The sequence below is a fragment of the Saccopteryx bilineata genome, chromosome 5 (genome assembly GCF_036850765.1).
Source record: "Saccopteryx bilineata isolate mSacBil1 chromosome 5, mSacBil1_pri_phased_curated, whole genome shotgun sequence".
Taxonomy (NCBI): Eukaryota; Metazoa; Chordata; class Mammalia; order Chiroptera; family Emballonuridae; genus Saccopteryx; species Saccopteryx bilineata.
Window position 1 is genome coordinate 26,969,837 of NC_089494.1, and position 13,526 is coordinate 26,983,362.

Consider the following 13,526-nt stretch of genomic DNA (forward strand, 5'->3'; position numbering starts at 1 on the left):
AGGAAACTATGGCTCGTGAGCCAGATGTGGCTCTTTTGATGGCTGCATCTGGCTCGCAGACAAATCTTTAATAAAAAAAGTAATAACATTAAAAATATAAAACATTCTCATGTATTACAATACATTCATTTCCTACTGCTCATGTTCATGGTTGCAGGTGGCTGGAGCCAATCACAGCTGTTCTCCAGGACAATTCCAAATTTTTATTGGATAATGCATAACATACATGGGTCATTGTGAGGTCAGGAAGTAAACTTCCCTCCTTTTAATCAAGTAGTCAGCTAGCTAATTGCAGAAACCCTTTTGACAAAGAAGATGGCTAAAAGAAAAAAAGGATGAGGAGTATCATACTTTTCAGCAGGAATGGACAGAGTGATTTACCTTTGTGGAGAGAGCAGGTTCTGCAGTGTGTCTAATATGCAATGATAAAATTGCATTGATGAAACGGTCAAATATAAAGTGGCACTTCGACACACACCAACTACATTTGCATCAAAATATCCAGTGGGGACAGCAGGAAGAAAGCATGTCAGGAGCTACTGTGCAGAGTGCAAGCTAGTCAGCAGCAACTCCGTGTTTGGACCCAACAAGGTGACTGGAATTTGGCTAGCTTTGCTGGTGCTTTAGCAATTGTGAGAAACGGAAAGTCATTCACAGACAGGGAGTATGCCAAAACATTCATGCCTGATGTTGCCAATGAACTTTTTGACGACTTTTCAGATAAAGACAAGATAATCAAACAAATCGAAAGATATGCCTCTGTCAGCAAGAACTGTTCACGATGGTACCATCATGATGGCAAATCAAATTGAGGCAACGCAAATGAAGGACATAAATGCAGCACCATTCTTTTCTCTCACTTTGGATGAGTCAACAGATGTAAGCCATTTATCTGAGTTCAGTGTGATTGCAAGGTATGCTGTCGGTGACACACTACGTGAAGAAAGTCTTGCTGTTTGCCTATGAAAGAGACAACAGAGAGGAGGACTTATTCAAGTCTTTCACTGAGTTCGCTAAAGAAAAAAAATCTACTGATGGATAAACTTATTTCGGTGTGTACTGATGGTGCTCCGTGCATGGTGGGGAAAACAGAGGATTCGTAGTGCTTCTTCGTGAACATGAAAAGAGACTCATCCTAAGTTTTCACTGCATCCAAAATCAGGAGGCGCTTTGTGCTCAGATGTGTGGCGAGCAGCTTGGTGAGGTGATGTTGCTGGTCATTTGGGCAGTCAACTTTATTGTTGTTTAAGATTGCCAGTTTAAAACACTGCTGGATAAAGTTGGAATAATTATCCTAGTCTGCTTCTGCACAGCAATGTGCGTTGGTTGTCAAGGGGGGAGGTGCTCAGCCATTTTGCAGCTTGTCTGAGCGAAATCCAGACTTTTCTTGAAATGAAAAATGTCGAGCATCCTGAGTTAGCTAACACTGAGTGACTCCTGAAGTTCTACTATCTCGTGGACATGACTGAACATCTTTACCAGCTCACTGTGAAAATGCAAGGCATTGGAAATACAGTCTTATCCCTTCAACAAGCAGTGTTTGCATTTGAAAACAAGCTGGAACTCTTCGTCACCAACATTGAAACAGGTCATTTACTACACTTTGAAAAACTGGGAGAGTTTAAAGATGCATGCACAGCAAGTGACCCTGCTCAACATCTTGATCTCCAGCAGCTAGTAGGCTTCACATCTAATCTCCTGCAGTCATTAAAAGCATGCTTTAGAGAATTTCATGAACGCACTTGTCTTTTTAAGTTCATCACCCATCCACACGAGTGTGCAGTGGACAGCGCCGACCTGAGTTACATCCCTGGTGGTCTCTGTCAGAGATTTTGAGCTACAAGCTGCTGACCTGAAGACCTCAGTCATGTGGGTGAATAAGTTCAAGTCACTGAATGAATATTTGGAAAGACTTACACGACAGGAAGCAGAGTTGACGAGCAAACACAAGTGGGGAGAAATGAAAAAACTTCAACCCGCGGACCAGCTGATTGTCAAAACTTGGAACGTGCTTCTCACGGAATTACATTTTAAAATATGTGGCGTTCATGGCTTTCTCAGCCAAAAAAGTTCCCGACCCCTGATCTATACCCATAACTTTCCACCAACTTTGTACAAATTCAGACACACACCTCTACCTATACATACACACATGGTACAAATAAAGAAAAGAAAAATGATTTACGCCTCCTTTTTTGGTATCTGAGTTTAGTTCTTACTAATTTAGGGCCATGACTTCTTTTCATTACTATAATGATTATGTGTTCTTTTTTGTTACTCATGAATAAGTGCATGGACTTTGCCTATGAGACAGCATTACATATGCAGAGCAAAGGGATGCTCCTTGACGTTTCCCAAAACTTCTTATTCGCCTAGTTTCCTGACTGATACAGAAATCACCATTCAGTTTCAATATATGATATACCTACTCCAATGTGAATTATACCTCACATATATATGAATTATGTATCCATATTTATCCTCAAATTCTAATTACATCAGTACAAAGCTCAATTCTGCATCTCACTGTAGCTCAGGACAGCTTCTAACTTACTACTAATCCATCACTATAGCGACAATATATTTGAAGAAAAAAAGAAACCACGCCTTATCTTAGCATGCCTATTCCCTTGGAGAGAAGATTGTGCCCTGTATATAATGGAAATTAAGTTGTAATATATTTTCTTGATTTGCAATTCCATGCTTCATTGCATTCAATTCTTTTCTTCTTTTTTTTTTTTTTTAGGAGAGATAACTTTTTTTTTAATTTTTTATTTATTCATTTTAGAGAGGAGAGAGAGAGGGAGAGAGAGAGACAGGGGGGAGGAGCTGGAAGCATCAACTCCCATATGTGCCCTGACTAGGCAAGCCCAGGGTTTCGAACCAGCGACCTCAGCATTTCCAGGTCGATGCTTTATCCACTGCGCTACCACAGGTCAGGCTTAATTCTTTTCTTCACCTAGTTTTGGATGTTTAAAAGAGATATTCGATTGGTTACATAGTCATTTTTGCTATTTTCTATTCAGAAAAATTGTGTTTTTAAACAGGTTACCATAGACACACATGGACCAGTATTGGAATTTTTTGTTTTTTATTGAATTTATTGGGGTGACATTGGCTGTCGGGAGCCGATCCACTAATGCTGGCTAACTAGGTCACAGCAGGAGAAGATCCACAACTGCTGGTTGACAAAGTCACAGCAAAAGAAGATAGAGTCACCGCAGTAAAGACCAACAGCTGCGGGTTGACAAAGTCACCGCAAGGAAAGGCACAACGATACTTCCCCTTTTAATCTTTTGAATTAATCTGGCCTTATATTCCCCCCTTTTCTGGGTGTGTGCTATTATTTGTAGCACAGGGATAATAGTACCGTGCTTTCCCTGTAGATTTGTAGTAATTTCTTTGGAAATGAGACAGAAGGTGTAAGTTCCACAGAAAAGCCTGTAAGCCCCTTGAACTGGGCTCATAAACATAAGAGGCTGGCCATGATATCCCTCATAAAGGGTTAAGTTTGTAGGAGAATTTCTTCTTATTAATCATGTTAGAAAGAATAAAGTTAGAACTTAGCTAGTATATGAATATAGTAAATAAATAAAGTTTAACTAGACATTAGAATTTTAGGTAAAGTGTAGTAGAGTGGCCTGTTGCGTGGCCTTGGATAGGAGTGCAGCTGGCTAGTAAAGAATGTTTTGTTAAAAGACTTGTTTTGTCACTGAAGGCAGTTGCTGGGCTTTTCTCAGTAAAACATTCTCATGAGATTTTTGTATTTTCCAAGAATAAGGAGAGGAATGTGGTGGGATTCATAGCAGCAATAGCAACTAATGCCTTCTGATATTATGTTGCTACTAGCTATCTTGCAGGTGCACTCTATGTATCTTTAAGTAAAAGTTACCCTTAATACTATGTCAGTTTCTTAAATAGCAAGCCTTTTGTAGTCTTGTGAGAAAAGAATTAGGACACTACATGAACTCAAGGCTATTTGCCTGAGCAAGCGGTGGTCCTTTGCTAGTCCTTGATAATTTTGTCTCCTATCTCTTTCTGCGCCCTTGACTCACAACAAGAGTAAAATAGAGTTATTAATTAGTACTAATCTTTTAGAAGTTTGTACCAATATTATTATTACTATTGTATAACTGTACTTTGAATAACTTACCACCTGACTTGTAGCTTATAGATATGAATTGACTGTTATCTAAAAATATGTAACCATAGTGAAACTAAAACAATGATGTATTCAAAATACCATGTGATTGTAACTTAGTGTCTGTGCATAAAAAGTAATGTTAGACCAGCCATTGAGGGAGATGCCTGGCAGTAAATGCTAACTAGAGAATAAAGAGAAAGAAAAGAATTCGGCTCTCTCACTCGATTTCGCCGACGCCGTCTCCTCCTGTGGGACCCCTGGATCCCCCCCGGGGCTGGACCCCGGCAATTGGTTATTAAAATTATATAGGTTTCAGGTGTATAATTCTATAATACATCATCTGTATATTGTGTTGTGTATTCACCACCCCAAGTCATCTTCCATCACCATTTACCTCCCCTCTACCCTCTTCTACCTCCCCCATCCTCCTTTCCCTCTTGTAATCACCATACTATTGTCTGTGTCAACGAATTTTTCTTTTATTTGCATAATCCTCTACTTTTTTCATTCAGTTTGTTTTCAACTTGCCATAAACCAAATAACAATAGGACCAAAACTTACAAAATGAATATATCTTTATTATCTTAGAATTTGCAGAGAATGACTGTTTCTCTACAAAATGGATGTTACTGCTTGTTGCTAATGTAACTATTCCTATTCCCCAATGCCAATTCTAAATCCTACTTTCAGAATGATCTTCCTAACTACAAGACACCTAACACGTCTCTCCCTGGACCCCTCTGGGATTTTTTCTGTCCAGTATTTCTCCCAGTACGAGCTGCTGAAGTCTCTTCAGAAAAAAGTCACCTGGGATGGTGGCTAAGCATGCTGCTCCCTAGGCTTCACCAGAGGCCTCATTAATCAGAATTTCTGCTGTGGAATATGGTAATATAAATAATTAACAAGCACCCAGAAAATTAGTGTGGCAAGTTAAGGTTTTAAAACACATTTTAAGTCATTTTCATATCTATGTTATGAAGTAAGGTTGTGCATATGTAATAAGTCTCGTAATACATTATATTTTTCTCTGAACATCAAATATATTTTAAAGAAATCTTATATGTACAATTTTAACAAATGTGTGCACCTGTATAACTTTTATCTTTATCATTTAATAAAATATGTCCACATCCTCCCCAAATCCCCTCATACCCATTTCCTGTCATTCTCCCCTCCTCCAGAGCACTGTTTGGCTCTGGGTTTTGTTTGTTTGTTTGTTTGTTTGTTTGTTTGTTTTTTATATGACTTATATTAGTGCACATACCATCTGAAATTGTTTCTTCTATTGATACCTAAAATAAAGGATACTCATAATTTCCAAGCATATGGCCTGAGCTTTTCCCTGGTTAATAGAACAAAAGAAAAGAAAAGAAAAGAAAAGAAAAGAAAAGAAAAGAAAAGAAAAGAAAAGAAAAGAAAAGAAAAGAAAAGAAACCTTTTCCATTCAAATTAAATTTAATTAAGAACTAAATTATTTTTAGCAGCTGTGGTGGATGTGTGTATAAATTGAGGGTGACTATCACACCTGCTTCCTTAATCATTTCCAGATGAAAAATTACATGGATCATTAATTAAAGCATGGATGCATCATAAGGTTAAAAGGTATTTCATGTTAGATCCTCAAAACTCTCATCAACTGGCCCTGGCTGGTTGGCTCAGTGGTAGAGCGTCAGCCTCACGTGCAGGAGTCCCGGGTTCAATTCCTGGCCAGGGCACACAGGAGAAGCGCCCATCTGCTTCTCCACCCCTCCCCCTCTCCTTCCTCTCTGTCTCTCTCTTCCCCTCCCACAGCCAAGGCTCCATTGGAGCAAAGTTGGCCCGGGCACTGAGGATGGCTCTATGGCCTCTGCCTCAGGTGCTAGAATGGCTTTGGTTGCAACATAGCAACACCCCAGATGGGCAGAGCATCGCCCCCTGGTGGGCATTGTGGGTGGATCCCGGTCGGGCGCATGCAGGAGTCTGTCTGACTGCCTCCCTGTTTCCAACTTCAGAAAAAAATACAAAGAAAAACCCCCAAAAAACAAAAAAACCTCTCATCAACTGTGTTAATCATGTGTACCTCAACGACTAGTATTACAATATTCTATGATTAACCATATAAATGTTAGTCTAACTCTATATTAACTATAAATAACAACAAAAGAATATACATTCTTTTCAAATGGGCATGTAACATTGACAAAGATAAGCCACATAATATTCCATAAAATGTCTTAATAAATTTAAAAGAGTAAAAGTAGATCAAGATATATTAACTTATCCCACTGGAATTTAATTAGAAATAAATAACAGAAAAATATCTGAAAAGTCCCCCAAGTATTTGGAAATTAAAACAGTATATTTTAAGAAACAATCTATTTGTCAAAGAAGAAATTGGAAGAGTAATTAGAAAATATTTTGAAAAGAATAAATACATTTTATAAGATCAGCAACTCTCTAATACCCAACCCAGACAAAGACATTACAAAGTAAAAATAATAATAATAATACAGACTAATATCTCTCATAAATATAGATGTGAAAATCTCCAAGTATTAACAAGTAGAATTCAACAATATATAAAAGAATTATATACCACAACAAAGTGACATTTATCTCAGGTATTCAAATCTAGATCAACATTTGAAAATTGTTAATCCTATCACATCACTTGGCTAAAAGATAAAACTCATATAATCATTCCTCATCACTGTTTTTCAACATCATGCTGGAAATCCTAGCTAATGCCATAAGACAAGAAAAGAAAATTAAAGGCATACATACTAGAAAGAATGAAGTAAAACTAGCACTATTCACAGCTGACTAGATTGTAGCAAAATTTTTTCTTAAACTATCAATGAACATCTAAATATTCAAAATTTTAAATTCTATTAAAAATAGCATCAAAATGCATAAAATACTTAGGGCTTAATTTAACAAAATATATAAAAGATCCATGCAGAGAAAGCTATAAAACATTGCTAAATGAAATTAATAATGTAATTATTTTTTTAAAAAAGAGGAGGTAAATAAATGAAAAAATATAACACATTGCTGGATCAAAAGACTTAATATTGTAAAAATGTCAGTTCTACCTAAATTAATCTCTACTACCTCATTCAAAATCTGAGCAGGCTTTTTTTAGAAATCAGAAGCTAGTCTTAAAATTTATATGAAAATGCAAAGGATATCAAATAGCCAAAACAATTACTAAAGAACCAAATTTTAGGACTTTTAATATGTTGTAAAGTATTAATAATTTAATTCTTATCAATAAAATTTATCCTAGGATAAGAGTGGATAGATGTATTGATGGGACAGAATACAGAATTCAGAAATCAACCAACATTTACATGGTCAATTGACTTTATGCAATAGTGCTAAAGTATTTCAATAGGGAAAAAGTATTTTTCAATAAATGTTCTTCTAACAACTGTATATCTACATGGGGGAAAAAGTAACCCTGCACATTTCCTCACACTATACACAAATATGAACTCAAAATGGATTACAATTCTAAAAATAAACATTAACATTTCTAGAAGAAAGCACAGGAGAAAATCCTTGTGAAATAGGCGAAGATGTCTTAGGCCACAAAAACCATGAATCATTTAAAAAAATTTACATACTTGCTTTTCATCAAATTGAAAACTTCTGTTCTTCAAAACACATCATTTAGAAAATAAAAAGACAAGCAAAAAGACTGGGAGAAAATATTCACAAAACCATAGCTGAAAATAAGTTTATATCAGAATAGGTTAAGAGCTTTTATAATTTAACAGTTAAAAGATGAATAACCTAAAATAAATGGAAAATAATATATGAGCATATACTTCATAAAAGAAGGTATATGAATGGCCAAAATAAAATAAGAAGAATATTCAACCTTACCAAGCTTCATGGGAATTCTAATTAAAACTACACTGAACTATCACTATATATCTATTAGAATGGTCAAAATTAAAATCTTTAATATATGACTGGTGAGTGTACAATAATATAACCAAATTTGGAACGCAGGTTAGCAGTTTCTTATAAAGTTTAACATGCTATCTAGCCATTCCACTCTTTGGTATTTACCTAAGAGAAATAACACATGTTCACACAAAGACTTGTTTACATATGTTAATAGCAGCTTTATTCATAATGGCCAAAAACTAGAAACAAACTATATGCATCAACAGGTGAACTAGTAAAAAAAAATTATTGCATTTTTATGCAATGGAATATTGCTTGGCAGTAAATAGAACAAACTACTGATAGGTCAGCCACATGGATGAATCTCAAAAGCATTATGCTGAACAAAAGAAATCAGCATGGTGTATGATTATATTTACATGAATCTCTAGAAAGGCAAATCTAATGTATAGGGACTGAAAGGAGAACAGTGGTTGGTCAGAAGTGAAGGAGGGCAAATAAACTTTTGAGATGAGGAAATATTTGTGATTGTAGTTGTAGTACTCAGACACGTGGTTTTGTCAAAATTCATGCAATTCTACCAGACTAAAGAATAAAGGAGGTGGCACTTAAATAAAAAAAAACAACTATTCATTATATACATTTATCTACATACACATAAAATTAATAGCTATATAACTATCTTCACATTGCTGTTTGATGACATTGCCATAGAAATCCAAGGAAGACAAAATAATAAATGAGGAAAAGTAAAGTGAAGTTAATTAAATTTATATTCATTTTTTCCCACTTGCACAATGGTTAGGGGTGGTATGAAAGACTCGCCTCAGCATTCTGAGTGACTAAATAAAATTTGCATGTCTGAGCTTGCAAACTTTTTCAACATTTTCAAAATCTATTCTCATCATTTTGCCTTCAAATATTATTTTTATAATTATAAGTTATGTCTGCTGAAAAAAAAAGTTATGTCTGCTGAAAAGTCCAAAGTCAATTAATCTTGCTTCAGTGCTTTTCATAAAATAATTATCAATAAATACCTGTATTTGCCAACGAAGATTATCTTATTTGCCTTTACCCTTGTTTTTTTGGTATTCTCTCTGATACTAATACATGGAGCATCTTCAGGCAGATTGATAAAAATGTAAGACTCTCCCAGGGCCTCCTAATTTAGAGGGCAGATTTATGTGCATATGCAAATTTCTCTAGTTATTTTTCATAATCTATCTAACAGTCTGGTTTTAAGTTTCTTAAGAAAATTTATGGAAAATTTCCTAAGCACATGATCTTCATTAACATCATTGAATAGTCTAAGATTCTGTACAGAATTTCTGAATTTATTGTTACAAGCTTGAAGCAACCTTAAAAATATACACATATATATAAATTATAATGACAAGTATGCATGGGCTAAGAACACCAGCAAATACAGCAACAGATTATATTCCATATTTGATGATATCTGTGCTATTTGGTAACACATAAAGGTTTACATTATAAAACTGCTTACCACTCATAAAGTAGGGAGCTCAACTGTAATGAAGAAAAGGTTTAGGTCTGAGAAGGTCACATGAAAGATGTGACAGAGTGGGGACCAGGAATGATAGCGCTTGGTGGAAGTGGCCATGTCCTCATCACCAACCCAATAGCTGGCCAAAGGGGAAAACTAAGCTACTTGATTGAAGCCTCAGAGGTCCCACCTGGGTGTATCAGTGGAGTCAATCCCACTCATATCATGTGCCTCAGAATGGGGGAGTGGTGGTTTCCTAATGTGGAATTTTATTACCAGAAGGAAAGCATTGGGTACTGGGCAGCAATAACAAGATGTCCTCAGTAGCATCTTTCTTCTGATCCCTTAATTTCCACCAATCATAGTTTAATTCAAATCTACGTTTGTATTTGAATGTCAGTTAGCTTTACACAGTTCTATTTCTGATCAGGTAGGGGAAACAGAAAGGAGTGCAGAGGCTATGCTGTGTGCAAAAAATTCTTGTGGAAACTGTCTTGGTTTATTCATCAGACCCCAAAACAAGATCCACCGAGGTTAAAGCAGACATGGCTATTTTAACCCATGTGCACATTTTAAAGAGTTCCTATGATTAAATGATACATTCTTTTCAAGTTACAGTAACTTTGAGAATGTTAGACACTCTAGTTGCCAATTGAAATGGAAGTGCCCCTCCACTAAGAGGAATGCCTGTCTTTTGCCTGCTTAGGTTGGCATGTTTCTAAGGCCTTCTGTTGCCATGCTCTGGAGAGGTCAAGGTGCGTAGACTTGGAAATGTTTTTGGTTAGCAAGGCTCTGCTGTGTGTCCTAGAGATGTAGAAAGAAAAAAAGAAAGAAAGAAACCACCAACACAATAAAAAGGCAACCAACTGAATAAGAGAAAATATCTGCAAACATCAGCTCCAACAATGGGCTAATATCCAAAAGACATAAAGAACATATATATATAAAGAGCTCATACAACTCAACACCAAACAATGTAATTTTAAAAAATGGTCAAAGGAACTGAACAGACACTTCTCCCAAGAAGACATACCAATGGCCAACAGATATATGAAAAAATGTTCAACTTCACTAGTTATTAGGGAAATGCAAATCAAAACTACAATGAGATACCACCTCACATCTATTAAAATGGCTCTTACCAACAAGAAAAGTAATAACAAGTGTAGGAGAGGTTGTGCAGAAAAAGGAACCTTCATTCACTGCTGGTGGTGGGAATGTAGATTGGTACAGCCACTATGGAAAACAGTATGGAGGCTCCTCAAAAAATTAAGAATAGAGTTACCCTGGCCAGGTAGCTCAGTTGGTTAAAGCACCATCCTAATACACCAAGGTTGCAGGTTCTATCTCCAGTCAAAGCAACCAATGCATGCACAACTAAGTGGAACAACAAATCATTGCCTCCCTCCCCCTCTCTCACTCACTCTCTCTCTCTCAAATTAATAAATAAATTTAAAATTAAAAAAAAAAGAATAGAGTTACCATGTGACCCAGCAATCCCTCTGCTGGGTAATTACCTGAAAATTTTGAAAACATTTATTTTCAAAGATATGTGCACCCCTGTGTTCATTGCATTATTATTCACAATGGCCAAGACATGGAAACAATCAAAGTGTCCTTCAATAGGACTGGATAAAGAAGATACAGTACATTTTCTGAAATACTGCCATTTACAACAACAATATGAATGGACCTTGAGAATATTATGTTAAGTGAAATAGCTCAATCAGAAAAAGCTACTAAGAACCATATGATTTCACTCATGTGTGGGATATAAAAACTGAAATTCACAGACACAGACAACAGTATGGTGGTTACCAGAGAAAAGGAGGTGGGGGCATAGTAAAGGCAAAGGAGGCCAAATATATGGTGATGGAAGATGATTTAACTCTGGGTGGTGGCCACACAATGCAATATACAGCTCATGTATTGTAGAAAGCTACACTTAAAACCTATATAATCTTTTTTTTTGTTTATTGATTTGCACCTTTTTAATTTATTGGGGTGACTTAATTAATAAGATTATATAGTTTTCAAGTGTATATAGGTTTCCTGTTTGTCCCTCTGTCTCTCCCCTCTTTCTCTCTCTCTCTCCCTCTCTCTCTTGCTAAATAAATAAATAAAATTTTTTAAAAATTTAGATGTTACACAAACTCACAACTTCATGTACTGAATTTTTTTTCCTACTTAACTGTTTCAATCATTAAGCAAATAAGCTGTATAAACTCACCATATGGAATATGGTTTTGGAAGAGATTAGGGGTCTAAGGTGGAGCTGAATTTAAAAGCTAACAGCATTAAATTGAGTCAGTGACAGATAAATAGGTTTACCATTTTTCCTGGTTCTATACCATTTATAGATACTTCCATTGCTCTGAGTGGTTTTTATAATAGTGAATAAATGGAGTCCTACATAAAAGCTATCTTTAAATGCCATAAAGATGAGTAATCAAAGATTAAATTGTTCAAAGTCATTTTTGCAACAGTATATAGGCAAATTTTCCCTGGTCTCATGAGGCAACTTAAGAACAGGATTTATGTCTTTATATCTTTAATTAGATATTTTGGGTAGAATTTTTAAAAAGAGTTTAGATTCAAAACTTACTTTTCAAAACAAGAACTACATGATTCCATACATTGGTGGAACATAAAAACGAGACTAAGAGACATGGACAAGAGTGGTGGTTACCAGGGGTGGGGGGAGGGAGGACATGGGAGGGAGGGAGGTAGAGAGTTAGGGGGAGGGGGAGGGACACAGAGAACTAGATAGAGGGTGGCGGAGGACAATCTGACTTTGGGCGAGGAGTATGCAACATAATTTAATGACAAAATAACCTAGACATGTTTTTCTTTGAATATATATACCCTGATTTATTAATGTCATCCATTACCATTAATAAAAATTTATTTTAAAAAAAAACTTACTTTTCATTGTGATAGTAATGAAATACTGTGAGATAAAAATGCTTTAGTCCAATTTAATCATGTTACTGTTTTTTACATTCCCATAATTATTGCTACTATCAAAATAGTTGAAACTAATTCTTTTTTGCTTCCTAATTGCCTTAGCATACCATTAAGCTCTTGATAAAAAAAGTAAACAAGGGTCATATGAGTAAGAGAATAATTAGGAGCCTTGGAGTCAAACTGGACTGGGTTCAAATCCTGACTCAGCCACTTTGATCTGAAGCAAATCATCTCACTTCTGATCATCTCAACATTTTTTTGAAATGGTAACAACTACACCAAGTGTGTTCTAAAGATTATATGATAAAACATGCTGAAAATACTGAGCTCAAATCCTAAAACAAAGTGGTGGGTGTACATCTGTTGTCTACCTATACTATTCCTGACAACTCACAGGAGGCCATCTTTTTCTAGAATGTTCCAAGATGAGCAGGTAAGAGCTTACCTGAGCAGTTGATTACCTGTGTGTCTTAGGGAGAGGGTCCACGTGGAGGACATAGGCAGAGCAAGCTTAATGAGAGAAAAAGATTGAAGTCCAACTCATTGAACAATATTTAATAACTTTAGAAAACACGAGACTGTCCTTCACAGTTTTGCAAATAAATTCAACGATGTAAATATTTACATTTCTAAAAGGAAACAACTGCTGTTAAGACTGTGAATTATAGTTAAATGGCAAGCTAGACAGCATACCCTCATGTAAATGCAGCACAAAAAATGCCATAAAAACTAGCAAAAGGATTAATCCCCATGAAGCAACCAGACAAAAGCAATTATATACTTAACTAATCAACCATCGCAATTCTTTTCACATAATCAGTCAATATAAATCTCTGTAATAGATTTCTATGGATGTCATAACAAATTACCACAAACTCAGTAGCTTAAAACCACAGTAATGTATTCCTGTACAATTCTGTAGGTTAGAAGTCCAACAGGGTCTCACCCAACAGGCCTGTATTCCTCTCTGGAAGCTCCAGAGGAGGGCTCATTTTTTTGGCTTTTCTTAGC

At 35.9% G+C, this 13,526-nt stretch overlaps 1 non-coding gene across 1 annotated transcript; it reads left to right on the plus strand.

The window, feature by feature from the left end:
• Nucleotides 1-5,783: 5,783 nt before the first annotated feature.
• On the plus strand, nucleotides 5,784-5,859 carry TRNAV-CAC (transfer RNA valine (anticodon CAC)). Its single transcript has one exon. It is a non-coding gene; the product is annotated as a tRNA-Val (tRNA).
• Nucleotides 5,860-13,526: the final 7,667 nt, after the last annotated feature.